This window comes from Diadema antillarum, unplaced genomic scaffold (assembly GCF_040938485.1).
Source record: "Diadema antillarum isolate AM-2024a unplaced genomic scaffold, OU_Dant_1.0 scf00000054, whole genome shotgun sequence".
Lineage (NCBI taxonomy): Eukaryota > Metazoa > Echinodermata > Echinoidea > Diadematoida > Diadematidae > Diadema > Diadema antillarum.
Window position 1 is genome coordinate 2,037,797 of NW_027270943.1, and position 18,474 is coordinate 2,056,270.

Here is an 18,474-nt window from a genome sequence, read left to right on the forward strand (position 1 = left end):
TTTCAACTTTTTGTGAAATAATGAGTAGCCTCTTTTGAAATATTGGTTTGTTTTTGGTTGGTATTATTTCTGCATTGTCTTTTCCATGTACCATGACAGATCAATAAAAGTTGATACAGGGTATAGAAAATAATATAACAGAGGTATGACAGAAGTACGATATGACAGAGTATATAAAATGCCAAGAGTAATTCAAAGATCATGTGATTAAAATGTTTTTAAAATGGCTGAGATAATCAAAAAAAAAGAAAGAAATTCTAATAAAATGTGGGAGCCGCTTTTTTCTTAGGACCACTTCTTTTTACTCTATTATCGGATATCTCAGTAATGTCAAACCGATTTTCATCGAATATATTTTGAATTCCTCTTAGAACTATAGTTCTTCAATAGTTTATCGTAGTTTCTAACTATCTTGCAGAAGGTAAAAATCTAAATCCCTATCTCAACCGAACCTCATCATTCCTTAAACCATGGCTCGACACTAATTTTTTTGTTTGGTGGCCCGATGGGGCCACCAAAATCCTAAATTTCAAATTTTTGGTGGCCCGAGAGAAAAATTTGGTGTCCCCCCCCAAAAAAAAACATTAAAAGTCCTTTTTTTATGAGTCAAATATTCAAGTTTATGATAGTAAGAATTAGAAGTTGGACATATCTACTCATAAATAAACTTCAACAAACTTGCAACACTCACTCTCAGGCACTCATTCAGTCCTTTTCATCCATCCTTTAAACAAATTTAACTGCTAATTTCCGGCGCAAAAAGTTACGAATTTATTGACATACTTTTCAAAAGAATTTTGTGGCCCGAGGCGGGCCACCAAATTTGCCCTTTTTTGAAATTTGGTGGCCCGACTTTCATTTTTGGTGGCCCCGGGCCACCGGGCCACCGTTAGTGTCGAGCCCTGCTTAAACCCTGTCATTAGCATCGGTAACTTGATTTTACACGATGTAAACAGCGATTCGAGGTGGGGACCAGGATTGGGTAAAAAGAGATTTGCAAAGGAAAGTCTCAATTCAAACAACGTATTTCAGATGAATCCAATCGCTGTCAATTACTGGTTTTGACACGGAAGTTGTTGTTGTTGTTGTTGTTTTTTTTTTTAATGGATGTAAATCGTACCTGACTGGAGAGTGTCCAAGTCCACCATCGTACCATTGACAAGAATTCCCATTTCAGTTCTATTCTCGTTTAACGTGAACTCCACCTGTTGAGAGTAGACATAAAGTATATACATTTATAAAGTTGATACGAAACAATGCATTATTGTTAGAGGAGTGATGCCCAAATCTAAGTGTAGATTAAGAATCTGTATTAACAGTAGCTGAACACGTACATCAGTATTGAGGAAAATCGAACAATCCGTTCAAGCTATGTTTTTTTTTTTTTTTAATAAAGTTTCGTACCAATCATCGCTTGATAAGAAGACTACAACAGTTTGTCACATCACTGCAGAAGGATTTAAAGAAAATTGAAATTGAAATGTAATTCAACATGTTTTTCTGGCATAATGAAAGAACACTTGACCCAACTCTTCCAGTCTTCCATAAAACAGGGGAATATCATCCTCAACTTAAGTCAGTAACAAGCGCGCACATGTAGTATCGCAAGTTTACTTCAATGCATTCTTACAGTCATGCAGTCTGGGGTGTTCATTCGTACAGTCTGTGTCAATGACAAAAATACCTGTAAAGTATTAATGAAATTTAACCACTTTTAGTCAAAGTACTCCTATGACCCTTCACTTTCGACATACCCTCTGTACTGCCAAGCATGTATTTGAGTGTGATGGAGATCTGATTCTTATTGAGTCCCATACTGGATCTCGCAGAGAGACTTTTACTGACCGTTGTAATGCCCTGCGACGCAGCAAATCCAGTAAAGACTGTGCCGGAGTCCACAACATTCCCGTCTTCGTCAAATGCCTTACCAGTCCTTGATTGCAACCTGAATTCGTCGCCATTTGTGTACTCCAGCATGATGTATTCACCGAGCCCATTAAAGGTGTATCCTGTCCCGTCCAGCGTACTTATGTGGGGATCACCAAAGAACCACGCTGTGAGAAGAAACAAAGAAATATTTTGTTGCCTATTACAAATTATCGCAACATAGGACAGGATTTTTAATCAATAGTCCTGAAGAAAATTTTCAGACTTGGAAAAGTTGTTATGTTTTTTTTTCTCTTGTTATTGTTGTTGCTCCTGCTGTTGAATCGTGTTCTAGAGGGGCTTTGAAGTAAGTTTAGCTTGTTTGCTGCCTTGGCAACATTGAGCAACTTTTTAATCAGGCAAATTAGCATAATCACTTAACATATATTTTGATTTTTTTTTAAAGGAACCCCCCACCCCCCCCCCCAAAAAAAAAACACTGAAAATACAACTTGTTAAGGGTTTTCTAAAATAAATTATGCACTTATAACACAAATTTCTAATTTCAAAAGGGGCAAGTGTGTAAAATATCTTAATTAGTATAATGAGCTAATAGATACAAACCATGTACTGTGTATATGACCTGAAAAAGAAAAAAAAACGTTGAGTACAAAATTGTTGTTGTTGTTGTTGTTGTTGTTGTAGTTGATTCTTTTAAGATGGGTATTAAAGTAAGCTCAGTTCTTTTTCAAATTATATAATTTATTGAAGATTTCTCGAAGCAACATAATTATACAAATAGTGAATGAAATACATAATTGTTATTTCAACACAATATCAAGCCATTTCTTTGGTACAGAAAATTTAAACAAATATCTGTGTGTGTTTTTTTTTTTCATTTTTTTTCAAATATTCAAGTAACTCCTTACTAGCAAAAATACAATAAAGGGATATACTATAATTATAATGTTTTCTACCATCAATGCACAATACATCAACTCATTATAAATGTTGTATTACTATCCGATGGATATCATGCCGATAACTATTTACATTATCTTTATTACTATCATGCTTGCAAGGGTACACAATAATGCAGACAAATGGCTGCACCCAACCAAAAGTGGTTTGCTAGGGACCTACGAAAGCACTGACCAGACCGACTCTACGGAGCCCGCTAGGTGACATGAGGGAAAAAAAATCAATGGATTATTGCGTTCCCTCGCAATAATTATTGCGTTCCCTCGCAATATTATTGCGTTCCCTTGCAATAATATTGCGTTCCCTCGCAATATTATATTATTGCGTTCCCTCGCAATAATATTGCGAGGGAACGCAATAATCCATTGAGGTTTTTTTTTTCCTCATGTCACCTGGCGGGCTACGTACGACTCCGTAGTGCACACAAAAATATGTTTTCATTAACATAATTATTCATAATCATTCAATAAGTGAATTTTGCTTTAGTGTAAGACTGAATGACAAAAGTATTAAGTTTTGTCCATTTTACTCGAAATGACCAACCCTGGACCCGGGTCGCCTTCACATTCATACACTTAATTCCATTTCGAAAATGAGACAACACAGCTCTTGACAGTCCGAAAGCCCGCCCAGGCCCACTCTACATAGCAACGACGAGTGCAAACACGCCGAATAAGTACAGCATGACTATTGCAATGTACAGGCTGATAAAAGGAAATTCGCCAATAGGCCCTATGGGAAGAAACATCCATAAATTAGCTTAAGACATGCACCCGCCGTCTCCACGCCCAGGCAGGCCTTCAGCAAGCCATCGGGTCGCCAAGGATATACCCTGCCCGAAAAACATGCATAAATTTACTCACACCATAAAAGAAAAATTACAGTACATAGACCCGTTAAATAACTTAATGCATACCATTCCAACAAAGGTTGCCCGCGGTAACCAAAAAAAAAACCCTCCTATGTCCGCCCGATGCAGTAATCACTAATAAATGCAAGGCGGAATCCAAAGTTTTTTGCCACCATGGCAACCTTAGACAATCAATTAATTCCAACATTTGTAGCTATAATTTACAAGAACACTCCGAGGGAGCAGATCTTCGCAAAGCAGTGCTGTAATGTGATTTAGAATATCGACATTTTTTAGGCAGCGTATCTTCAACAAAAACATACAAGATAGAGGTATAGGGACATCTACACAATACATTTGGTTAAAATCTGATCATCCATCGTTGATGTATTGGGATAGCTTCTTTTATGTCCTTTATGATACCAAGACCTGGGACTTTTAACCTCATGTCCACAAATTGCATTTTTTTCAACCCTATAAGTTTGGTAAAAATCTGATCACCCATACTTGAGTTAATGGAAGATTAAGCTTATCTTATAACTTTTTTTTTCCTCCTTTGACATTTCACCATTGACCTCAAAACCCCTCGTTAAATATTTTCTTTCTTACTTCTTCATAAACACACCCTCCGTACTTGGTAAAAATCAATCCATCAATTCTTAAATATTGTGGGTTCAAGTTATCCTATGTCCTTTTTGTCCCCTATGGACATTTGCCATTTGACCACAACCCCAAATTTAACCTTTTCTTTCTTACTTCATTATTATCACTCCCAATATGCTTGCTTGAAAATCCGATCCTCCCTTCTCGGGGGATTGGTGCATCTAACGACCCATATGACCTCTAAGAAAGAACATCTTTTCTTTCTTATCTCATTATAAGGACATCCTAAAATTTTTCTGAAAATTCGTCCATCCGGTTATCTTATACAGAAACAAACAGTCAGATCAATAAATCATCAGACGGAACCGGAAACATAACCTCCGCCAAGCGCAGGTATCACTAATGTGAGGAGGTGATAAGGCGATGGTGAGGCGACATATAATTTTTTTTTATTTCACCATAGGAACGGGAGAAAAAAAAAGGAAAAAAACACATATTCAGGAATCATTGTCTAACACCAGCTTGTATTTTGAAATGATTTAAATTTCTGAAATATTGTTATTGGCAATATGAGTTAATTTGCATGTACATATTTACCATGATTATTCCATGAATATGATCTGGAAAAGTACAATGTTTGTTGTTGTTGTTGTTGATTCGTGTTTTAGTCGGGTACTGCCAAAGGCTACAATCCTAAGCTTGGATGTTACCTGTTCAACGTTTGGCAATTATTGTCAGGAGTCTAATTAGTATATTTAGCTAATTGGTGTCAAATTTAATATACATGTTGTTAAACTTAATTCAAGAAGCACGATAACTCTGATAACATTACTTTTTAAAGTTTTTTTTAAGAGAGAGAGAGAGAGAGTATATGGTATTTTTCCCGAATTATGTAAACATGATACACATGCAATTAAGTCATCAGAAAAAAAAATATAATAAGCATAGTGGGCTGATATGTATATGCACAAAAGAAAAGCTGATGACACCGTATATCACGTATATGACCTGGAAAAAAAAAATGAAGTTCGAAGAAGAAGAAGGAAATCTTAAGCGCATCCCTTAAGAGAGTTTTCTCTTCTTTTTTTTTCTTTCCTTCCTTTTTAGTAAGTACTCAAGCCAGAAGAACAGACTTACCAGACCTGGGAGGTCTGTAACCAAAGCAATTAGCAGTCGGTCGCCTGGACTCGTAGTAACTGCAAAAAGAGGCGCTTTTTGACCGACTGCAGCAGAAGTATTTTGGGAAGACATCATTATCTGCAGAGGGCAAGAGTGGAAGTACAAGAAATGTTTCTATTTTCAAACAACGCAAAGGGTCACACACAGATAGGACACACAAACAGTCTCAAATGTGTTAAATCATGTCACACATGTAAACATCACTACAAACAATATCTACATGTCAATTCTTTAAGAGTCGCCGGCATTTCAATGACTGTTGATTTCTACGCACATTCATACTGAACTCAGCTTTGCATTATCTTGCATTGCCGTATTCATGGGCTTTTCTATTAATTCGAGCCTTTAGGATCTGACGTTATTCGTTGTTTCTGTGTGTGTTTGTTAGTTGTCGTTTTGTTGACTATGGATTTGTTTTAAATCACACCTTTCATTGGGATAAGAGTATTATCTCTATTAATTGTCAGTTTGTCATAGATTAACACAATTTTCATTCCTATTTGCATGATTTTATTTCTACCTTTGATGAGTTCTTCAGAAAGAAAAATCATGGCCAAAAAAATCTTTGCAACTCTCTTCCATATTCTATTGTAGTCTTTAAGACGTACTGAGATACTCAACAAGTGTGAAACGCGCTATATAAAAAGTAGGTATTGTTATTATTATTATTAAGTGGGTACAAAATGAGTAAACGTATAGAACCTTTCATCTGCTTCCGATCTCATAATTCAATGATTCAAAATTTCAGGTGTATATAACTTATATATATACATATACATATATATATATATATATATATATATAGAGAGAGAGAGAGAGAGAGAGAGAGAGATACATTTGTACAAAGACGAGGAGACTTTTTTTTTTTTTGGAAGACATTATGCATATCGTAAACTAAAATAATACATATCCAAATCTGCTTTTCACTTTCATTTCAGCGTCCTTATATAACCCAACGACTGGGTAACAATGATAGGAAGTTGTTGTTGAAGATAAAGAAATAGATTGCCCCCCAAAAAATACACACACAAAATTTCACACCCCAAAAATAGTAATAAACTAGATATATCGCTACGGCGACTGATATGCCTCCGCCATAATGCATGGTTCTCCTAATAGGTCTATAGTACAATGTCTTGACAATGTGTGATGACAGTTTCACACAATTGGCAAAATATTAAAATGACAGGTTTGCCACAAATGTGCTGAATGTTCACTTTCCTAGAACTAGGTTCAATTGGATGAATGATTAAAATGTCAGAGTGTAGGTATTTGGGGAACTGATGATTTTTATTTGACTTTTGACCCTTTTATAAGTTTATGCATTGAGTAATTTTCAAGGTATTGAGAAAAAGTATGATTTCAGTATCAAATGGGAAAATAGCATTATCTAAACCTGACCTTTGACCTTTGACCACACAGTTCCAAAGAGAATCACTGTTACGTTGAACATGCATAAATATGTAAGTTTCATGATACCTTGAGTTACTTTTGAGATATGGAGGAAAAAGTGCAATTCAGCACTTTCACTTGACCTTTGACCTTTTGACCTTTGACCTCTTGGCAAGAAACTTCCCACAAAATATATATTGGGTAATACATGCATACATCAAGTTTAAAAAAAAAACCTTCAGGCATTGCATAAATATAAGGAAAGTAGTGATATTTTGAGGAGTTGACCTTGACGTTTGACCTCCTGACCTTTGAACCATGACCCCCAACTTCCCTAGATAATCACTGCCCATTGGAACAAGCATATATGTGACCGTGCACCTCAAAACGAACATAAAGTCGCAACAATGAGTTTGCGTGAGGACTGAAAATAAGTGAAATGGGTCAACCTAGCCGAACTTGACTTTTTCATAATTATTTACTGAGACGAAATCAATCAAATCATTACTCACTGATCCACTGGAGGAAATGAGAGAAACTCCACCACCTGCCATTGAAAGGCAACACGGACTGGTAGTGACTTGACAGCCAGAAGCCGTGGTATCCACGAACCAAGCCTTGCTGTGTGTATGTACATCGAGGTCCTCCGCCGTTGAAGAAGTTAGGTGAACGTGATTGGTAACAACCGTAGGCCCACGGATGTCGTCGCCATAAATAAAAGTTAACTAGAAGTACACAGAAATATTCCGTTACGTGTGGTGAAGTTTTAAATGTCTTCTTCCTCTTATCTTTTCTTAATCGGAATGCCCATTTATGCCAGTTTATTTGGATATACACTGTATACGCACATATGCATAGATTTTTTTTTTTTTTTTTTTACTCAGGGAACTTGCTAACTGTACAAGCTTTGCTTCTTATGCAAGTCCCCCCCCCCATATTCTTTACTAAACTAGTGCTATCTCATCTCAAAGTGATTTCATGAAGATCAAATTATTTGTCACGTGGTTCATATTATGTGCTTCAAGTTGCAGTTGGGAATATGTATTATACATTTGTTATACTATTGTTTGTACATTGCATTTACTTTATGACAATCCAACCTCCTTGTACAAAATGTTAATACTAAGTAGAAATAATTTTGTATTATTTGGATCTGGAAATAAATAAACGAAAAATGAAGATGAAAATGTCGATTACAATAATAAGTCATATTCTGAAATTGAAAAGTACGATTAAAACCATAAAACCATGATATATCTATTACGTCATTATACATACAATGTATATTTACGCACGATATTCTGGAAAACCAGTAAAAATAATGCCAAAGATGAAACAACCCGCATCTTATTCATTTGGCCTCTTGGGAGTCTCAAAAACTCATTCCTAGTCAACTGCATGCGACGACAAGGTCACAATGGGAGTAGCACATATGGGGATATAGACAATGATGTCCGGTCCGAAAAGGGTGGTTTCAGTCCTATTATTGATACGGGGTCGTGGTTCCCACGCGGTCAAGATGAAGTCAAGGTTGAACACTGGTTCCGGTCAAAGACCCTGTAGCGGTTCGTGGTGCAGAAAGGCTGGTCGGCGATTAGGACAATGCTTTCTTCAGAAATATCTGCATGTCATATCACACCAGATTCAGTAATTCTTTTTCCATCCCCTTCCCCCTCCGTTCTTCATCCTTCGCCCAATCAAACCAAAGAAGAAGAAGAAGAAGAAGAGGAAGAAGAGGAAGAAGAAGAAGAAAAAGAAGAACCTACATCTACCGATTCAAGTACAACCCCTGCATTTCACAGAAACTGACCTCCGGAAATACCCGCATCTCATAGCAGACCAAAACCAGTGCAAAACATCTCTTATCAAACCGAATCCAACGCCCTAACTTTGACATCAGTACCCAACTTCGTCCTTTGACCGGAACCTGTGTTGAGCCTTGCCTTCATCTTGATCAGAACCAGGACCTTCGTATCACTTGTCGGACCCAAACTACCCTTTCCGGACCGGACATTATTTAGATATACAAATACATGCTGCTTATGTGTCACTTCGTTTGACCTCATATGCCGTCAAATAGACAATTCTTCGTACCTCCTGTGTAATGTGGAATGTGCGCTAATTCCCTTCTAAAACTTCCAAACCAATGCCATATTCACCTGCCCCTTGAGAACAGACAGGGTAGAGCCCTTCCACACCACGCAGATTGACTTCTTTTTTTTCAAAAAGCGGATGTATTTTGGGCAAAAGGGCAAAGACACTACAAGTAAAATACTGATCGAAAGTCTAAACATCATTTCTCATTACAGTACTTCATTTACCCAAATACTCTAGGTTTTTTTTTCACATGCAGGTGCTGTGCAAAGTTAAACTGTTATTTCCAAACCGGGCTTACCATGATAATAATTCCTCTAAAATATCATCTGAACTTACATGGAGGATCGAAGTTTGGGAGGATATCATGCGGTTGCCCTGCTGCCACAAAGGCAAAGTTGCATCGGGTATATCTCCTATCTCTCTCTGCCTGTTCCCACGAACAAGGACACGGTCGACGCCTCCAGAAAAAGTAGAAAGAGTAGTACAAGGAAATCCCACTGTACCGGAACCAGTTGTAACAATATTGCTTGGGGTTGATGAAGTATGATGGATTTCTGTCCAGCCGATAAAAGTACCGACCCATTTGACCGCTTGTTCCTACTTGCTGATTAGGACGGTAGCTGCTCCGTACATCTTCTATTGAGTCGTCACTGAACTCGTTGCGCCTGTCTTGGAAGTTGTTGTATCCGATACGAGCAGCCGTGTTTTTCGACATAGAATTCCAGGTTATACTATCCTCCTGGAAATTGATGATAACCCCGCTTCGTACGCCATCGGTGAAGAGAATCGCTTGGTAGGTTGACAACTGAAACATGCAGTATGTTAAAATATCATGAAAACACCGAGGCTGCAGTGTCATTGTATAATGTATACATGAATAAATAAAGTGGAAAAAAAAACTTTGACACCATATTTGATACCAGTTAAAACCACGTCGAGAGACAATGTAGTCTCCAAAGTAACAGAACATCATTGACCTCCAGCTTATTTGTTTCTTTTAAATATCCTAATTCAAATGTTAGATTAAGAATGTTAAAAAACAATCCACATTCTGATGTAGAGATTAGTCATTACGGAAATGTGAATTCGTCCGCGATCAATGTGTGCCATGTGAATCACATATCACAATTTAATGTCTTCCTATTTCTCGACGGACAGACCTACACAAAGATTCTACTGAAAATACAGCAGAAACATGCATTAATTTGGAAAAAATAGGAAATTGCGCATTTTAATTGTCGCGCTAGCAGTATCTTTAAATAGAATTATTTCAGAAGAGCTTTCAAACGTCAATGTATATCTCGCAATCCTATCTCGACGGACTTTATATTTTCCTTTTTCACTCGTTAAAAAAACACTAGACACATTCAAAATGCGTTGTGCGAATATGACAGACTTGCTGACTTGTGCTAATCGATTTCATTGCACTTAGACGTGTAAAGACATGTTAAGGTCAGAGAAAGGGGGGAGGGACACATACCTCATCTCCAGATACGGAGCCAATGGGTTGAACATCCACCCACGTAATCGTTAACATGAAGATCATGTCATTGAAGAAGCTATCGAAATGCGCGACAGTAAGGATAAAAAGACAATACTTCCTGACACTCGTCCCACCAGTATATACAGGGTTGTATTGATGGAAGGGTGTAAATACGGTAGAAGAACATTTCGTGAATCTGTGGCTGGCAGGTGTTACGTTTGGAAATATACGATTTTATCACCATTAACAGTGCATTCTAATAGCGAAGAGAACATTACAATGTTTGTTTTTGAAGACTAATTAAGGCTAGGGTTGAAGATTTAAATTTCAAGTCGGAGGAGACCAGCTGCAGCAACAACACTTGGTCATCATCAATAACAACACTTGGTTATCATCAATATCATGAAACATGGCCTTGGTCGCAAGTCAATAATGTTGCAGGTTTATTTCGTGCTGTCCGAGCATTGATGGAAGGGTGTAAATACGGTAGAAGAACATTTCGAGAATCTGTGGGTGGCAGGTGTTACGTTTGGAAATATACGATTTTATCACCATTAACAGTGGATTCTAATAGCGAAGAGAACATTACAATGTTTGTTTTTGAAGACTAATTACGGCTAGGGTTGAAGATTTAAATTTCAAGTCGGAGGAGACCAGCTGCAGCAACAACACTTGGTCATCATCAATAACAACACTTGGTTATCATCAATATCATGAAACATGGCCTTGGTCACAAGTCAATAATGTTGCAGGTTTATTTCGTGCTGTCCGAGCAAAATACTTAGATTGCTAGAAAACGTCCGAGCAATCATGTTTGCGTGAGGTCATGTGGTTTGGGGGTTTAAAGCCTTAAGCAATCTCTATAATAGCGAAGAGAACTTTATAATTTTTGCTTTTGAATACCAATGAAGGTTAGAGTTGAAGATTTACATTTCAAGAGGGAGGAGACCAGCTGCGGCAACAACACTTGGTCATCATCAATATTTTAATTACTTGTTTCATTTCTTCATCTCTTTATGTGGAGATTGCTTAAGGCTTTACACCCCAAGCCTCATGACCTCACGCGAACATATTGCTCGCATGTTTTCTAGCAATCTAAGTATTTTTGCTCGGAGAACACAAAATAAACCTGCAGCATGACTTGTGACCAGAGCCCTGTTTCATAAAGCTGTTCGTAAAGTTGCGAACAACTCATGAGCGACTGGTGATCAGTTCTGATGTGCTGTACTAATCAGAATTTCCATAATTCAACACACAACACACACACACACACACATACCTGTAAAGGTAGGTTAAACGGAAAATTCATGTAAATTTCAAGTCATTTCCCTCTCCTGATGTTCGAAAAGATATCAAAATAATATCAGTGTCTATACAATATAGGGCCATGGCAGGAAGTGAAATCCATTTAAAGTATACAATGCACAAGCCACGTGGCTCTCCTACTACCAACTTCCAGAGCAGGGCTGCAGCACCAAACGTATCGCCTGCTACTGTGCCTAAAATTCACATCAAACCTGCTACTGAAGTACTGCCATTAAATTAGTATCAGTGTTTGCATTTTACTTCAAATCATTATTTTTGTTGTTGTAATAAATTTCTCACTTAAAGCTTTGTATCACAGGGGCATACAATACAAATAAATGATAAGATTCAAATTAAGAAACACAGGAGGATAATTATCTTTTTTTAAGAGGATATTCTGGCTCATGTGATGGGGCTGATGCAGTAGAAATAAAAGCCCATGTCCATCAGCCGTCTGTCTTCTATTTTGCTCCCCCATATTAATATGTTATATCCACGATTCGAAAAAGAGAACCCTTACTCATCCAGAAAAAAAAAACATAGATATATATATTATATATATATATATATATATATATATATATATATATATAATCAGGAGCCCGTTAACCTCTCTAGTTACACTGTGACATAGGTGGTGAAAGCATGAAATCCAACAAGTACCTGATAGTACATCTTAGGAGAGCCAAGTCGGATATCGGTGGAAGCACCAAATACAGCCACAGCAGGTTGACTAAACCAACTAAATAATGGAGGATTGATGTACTGTAGCGGATATACATATCCGTAGTTGCTGAAGGAGATCATCCCAGTCGACGTGAACTAATTTGAGAAATTTGAGAAATGAGTATTTATACCCATGGAGTGATTGCTGTGTAATGTCTGCGTTACGGTTGGCGTTTGCACTCACCTGGAAAATCATGATGATTGAGAAAAGCACTGAAATACTTGATAATTTTAGTACTGAATTGAATATACACAAGGAGAGTCATCCGGTCAGCATTAAAATGCATATATCATATTGCTGATATTCGTCCTCGTACTGTAAATGTTTACAGCTGCCTGTTTCTTGACAATGTATTTTCGTGTATTTTCTACAAAAAGAAAGAAACGAGAAACAGGTGACAGTCATACAAACATTGATTTACCACGTTTCTGGACTAGGACAGATTATCAATGTCATTAGTACTTTAGGATTTCTGCAGTTCCTTGTGAATTTGTGTATGTGTGTGAGAGGGTTGTTTCTGTGCGTGTGTTGTACATGTGTGTGTGCTTGCGTGTATGTATCAGGTAACTTGTTCACATATGTATATCTGATATATTTCATGAGGGGGTCTCCATGTTTCATATCTTATATTCAAAGTCCCCTTGTTTACGAAGATAGTTATTCGGATTTAAGCGTTTTAATCAAACGTTGAATACAGAACATACGAGGCTTGCCATCAATCTACATAAACAATATCCACAATTTTGGTGTGTCAGATGTGCTGGTTTACTTCCTTATCTCTGTATCATCAAGTGAGATTTGTTCAGTTTACAGTATTGCACATCACGAGCAACACTTTTTTTTTTTGGTAAGTCAATTTAAAGACTTGGAGACACATCTCATTTGCATGCGTGAATTTACATTTTTATAGTTTTGTTCTTTTTATGCCACTAAGCTTCATGTTTCAATTCACATAAATAAAAATTAAATCAAACACAATCGATAGAGACGCTGTCATGACAGATCTCACACTCACAGGGCGACAATTAATACAAAAAGTTACGGGACATCGTCATCCCTCTGTTTTTGTATATTCTCTTTCTTTCATTTTGTAAGCCTCGTCCACCTTGGAATATTTATGGGTGGAAAAAAAAAGGTTTATAAACTCAAACAAAGATGGAAGTTTGGAGCCTGCCATTGTTATTATTTCAGGGGGCATCACATTTGTATAGGTGACAACTGGTAAAAACCAAACAAAACAAAAAAGTAATATCAAAGCATATCTTTAGCTCTTAGCATTTTTTAAACTTCTTTGAGTGACGCGTCATTTTGCATGACTGAACAATAATAGGATCACAACTACTAGTAAACTATAAGCAATTTTAAACAAGAGAGAAGGATGCCTTAAGATGAATTCGAGACTTTGTAACCACGTCAACAGGTCAATGTGTTCTGTGCCAATTGACAAGTAGTTTTCATCTATTTCATGTAGGCATAGCTACCCACATTTGTTATTTTAGCACTGTTCACAAAACACGATTCTTTATTCAAAATCGTTGGGTCTCAGAGACCTTTCTTGCCGATCTGTGATACAATATTCGTAACAGAAAGTTATCTCCATCATACTTCAGAGATAGCAAGTATGTGTATTGCTCTCCAAGCATGTAATGTGAGTGTAAAACTCATTTTTGTTTAGGACCTTTGCTTACATGTCTGATAATTTTCCGTAATACTAATACGGAATTGGTCTTTATCATTTGCCAACATTACACATATCACAATTTACAATGTGAACAGAACCTGATAATCCATCGTCAAGGATGACTTATTACTGTCAAAGGAAATGAATATTCATGAAGGAAAAATACATCAGACCGCATATCGTAAGACTATGCTTGAAATGATTGCAGCAATGAAAATGTGGTTTAGGGGAAGAAGGGAAAGGTAAAAAAAAAAATAAAAAAATAATGTGTTTGGAAGAGCGTAAGGTGTATGATGGTGATAGTACATGTGCAAGGACTTCACAATGACAGTAAGAGAAAGATTGTTTATTATGCTTTTTACCAAATGTGATTTAACAAAAAGAAATGATAATAAATGATAAATATTCATGAAAACAAATCAACCTTGATTGTTCCTCCGTCCGTATATGGACTCCCGATGAATGACTTTGTAATATCGAGGAAAACAAAATATTGTTTAACATATGTCATGGAAGATGCAATTACCGTAATATAGTTGTAAAATGAGTCATAGCCGACTGGAAATCCGTCGATAAGTGAAAGTGTCTGCCACGTATACGAGGGGAAAGGCGAGAAGAAGAAGTAAAAAAACCTGTTTCCTATCGCTTCAGAATCCCCAACTTCAGGACCATGGGAACGAAATATGATTTCTGGAAAAGAGAACAAAATATACGCTATTGTAATCATATCTTTATTGGTAAATCTAACACACAGAGCCATGTTGACATAATGATTATATACCAGGTCCATGGTCCTATTCTGGACAGATGGCAGGTAATGACAAACTTACACATACTACTTACTGGTTACAATATAGCTATGTTTACTACGGTACTACGGATCTGTTTTTACGATTGACAGCGATCACACAAGATCTAATTGATCACATACATTTCCCCACGTAGTGCATTTACATTGTATTACATTTCTGATTCCGGTAGTGTTAATCTAACTGTATACCGATTGTTATATTTTTCCTGTATACGTATTACATAATTTGAAGTGTTAACTGTCAATAACCAACAGATAATTTAATTTGTCCAGGATGCATAACACACTTCCTTAGTGATCAATACCATTGCAATAAATCATTATAATATCATTGTCTATATTTTATATCTCTGAAGAGGATTAAGAAGAGCTTTCTTTTTGTAATTTGGCACTATAATCCTTCCTTCTCATGAAATGTTTACATTACTAAACTGACGCAAACACTTTCTAGGTTGCAATGGTTGCGAGCACCAAAGGAGAGGGAGGGGAGAAAGAGGCACCGGACTGCAATATATAGATGATGACTGGCGGGGGAGGGAACATGCCGAATGTTCCACCCGAAGGGTTTGAAATGCTATTGTGGGAGGTTATAAATCCCGAGACGAGGTGGAGGGAATTATGGACTCCCGAAATAGCATTTCAAACCCTGAGGTTGGAACGTTTGGTACATGTTCCCAACAACAAAAGTAACCACCTGTTATATTATATGGGTTAGTCAAATCTTCACATTGTATGGAATACGCAAATTTACCCCATCGACTGCGTGAAAAATATGATCTTTCAATCGTTTGGTATCGTTTGTCATTTGTTACGTGAAAAAGTTTTCTCATGGGAGAACATTACAAAAATGTTCTGCCCATGGGCGAACATAACCAATGTGGCTCCATCACGTGACTGTGTTTAGCCAATAACTAACCGGTAATTGACTAACCCATTTACTATTACCCAGTGATTAACGTATAAGCATGTTGTCCACTATTGTTAATGTACTCTCTAAAAAAAATCGAGTGAAAATTTTCACTCTAAAAAGAGTGAATACAAAAAAGAGTGAATTTCGAGTGAAATTGGAGTGAATTTTGAGTGAAAATGCTCATTTTCACTCATTTTGGAGTGACGTCAGGGATCACTCGAAGATTTTGGAGTGATCCCTGACGTCACTCCAAAATGAGTGAAAATGAGCATTTTCACTCAAAATTCACTCCAATTTCACTCGAAATTCACTCTTTTTTGTATTCACTCTTTTTAGAGTGAAAATTTTCACTCGATTTTTTTTAGAGAGTAAGTCTGTTATCACTTGTTTTTATTAATGTGTATACGTACGTAGTTATGGTGGGGGGGGGGGACTGCAGGAATGCGTAAAGGGGCAATGTTTCCATTCTTTTCTCTTTTGTTTTTAAAAGATATGTTTAAGGTGGTGCAGGTAGGTACCAAGTAAAGAAGACGATTACAAACTGTTGTTATTACCAGAAATTAATTTCATAATTAGATATTGATTTCAACTTTAGTTTATCATAAATCCATATAGGATTGTTTCAATTAGCGGGATCTCTACATGAAATAAAGTTTGTGATGACACCAATATGTACTTTTTTCGCACGGGTTTTTTCTTTAAGAATCGAACAGAGGTGTTTCCCCTTTGACCCTAATGAAAATTCTGTCCCATTTACAATCGAGGAGCTACATTTACCGTCTTGCATATCTTAAACTGTGCTACGATCGTAAATCCCAGGAGTGGTTGCGGGAATTGCTATAGCGTCTTAATAGCACGTCCCACAAGCTTCGCTTTTTAGTGGATCGCTATTTTCCATGATTGAAGTTATTTTCCGAACCCTCACGAGGTATACACGCATTGTTCCTCGTAATTATTGTACATATGTTGTTATGTATAATTTATTTCATATACTACATGAATCTTTTGTAAACGATTGGACAATATAATTTCATGACATGTATGCTTTGTATTATGTTTTTGATCTTCGTTGATTGGAAATAAACTATGATTGAATTGATTGAATTGATAGCATATACGCTATAAGACGCGTGTAAGTAGCGTATAGTACAATATCGATTTTCACTAAATGTTAATGATTGAAAAAAATATATATTACAGAACAGTCTGAGATCATTATAACGATATTCAGCATGGGGTTACATAATACCTATACAATGTTGTCCGTTGCCGCTGTAGCCAGTCTGACATGTACAAGTATAGAGTCCCGGAAAGTTAGTGCAGTCAGCATGATCATCGCAGTCGTGCAAATTTTCTGAGCACTCGTCGATATCTGAAACAAAATATACAATGAAATTAAAAACAGCTTCAGATTTCCTTGTGATACAAATGGACAATGAGATACTGAGAGCGGTTTACATTACAACAGCAGCAACATCAGATATCGTGAAAAATGGGTAACTGTTTGGGCAAATTTATGCAGGCCTGGCATATTTTCCCTTAAAGTGGAGGTTACTTCTTGAATTTGGCCATTTTCAGTAACGCAGTTATTTGACGTTTATACGTATGACAATAATAATCATGTATGTAGAAGGTCAACGACGTCAGTTGGTTAGAAACGAGGCCGTGTAGAAGATGGCCGAGATGCCATTTTCATTTATTATAGAATTATATGCCCCTAAACACACTCATAAGAATGATTCATGACGTATTGTCTTGTTTGCTTGTTTTCTTGTTTTCTGTGGTTTTCGACGTCCTCCTGAATTTAAGGGGCAAGCATGTTCCCTTTGTTAAAAAAAAAAACGAAATGGGAAATAAAATAACGGCAATAATTATGAAGTTGTCGGTGGTAACAATAATCAATAAGTGGCAATCACAATTATGAAATTAACATCAATGATAGCAAGAACAACGCTATTATTATATGTGCAGTATCATTTGAAATTATGCTAATGATGTTACTTTGATAATAGTAATCAATATTGTAACAGTATAAGTGACAAATAAAATTGAATTGAATTGATTGTTATGATAGCAAAGATAGCAATAAGAAGAATGATGTTTTGCCTTCGCAAGATGCAGCATCATTTGAGAGGGAAAATCCACTCCGACATCTGCATTCGTAGGACCCTTGGCTGTTGTGGCAGCTTCCGTAATCGTCATCGCATGGGTTCGACCTACATTCATCAATGTCTATTGAAGACATACGCAGGCATAAAAAAGGGGGAGGGGGAATACGTAACAATGGTCGAACTGAGGCTTGTGTACGTACTTGTGAAAAAAAAAGTACACACATCCTTCACACTAATTGCAAAAGAGCAATACCATAAGATAAAAGGAGCTCTACAAGTAAATTGATCGACTTCATTTTGAGTGTGTGTAGAGAAATCTAGAGGTATTAGAGCTGGTTAATATGGAGAAGGGAAACATGATAATCTTATCACGTTACATGAATGAAATTGCATGAAAACCGGAGTTCCAGCATGAGATATCTTTAAGGAAAATGTAGATGCAGTCTTACTTTAAGCCTTTCTAGCATGTCTAGTGAAA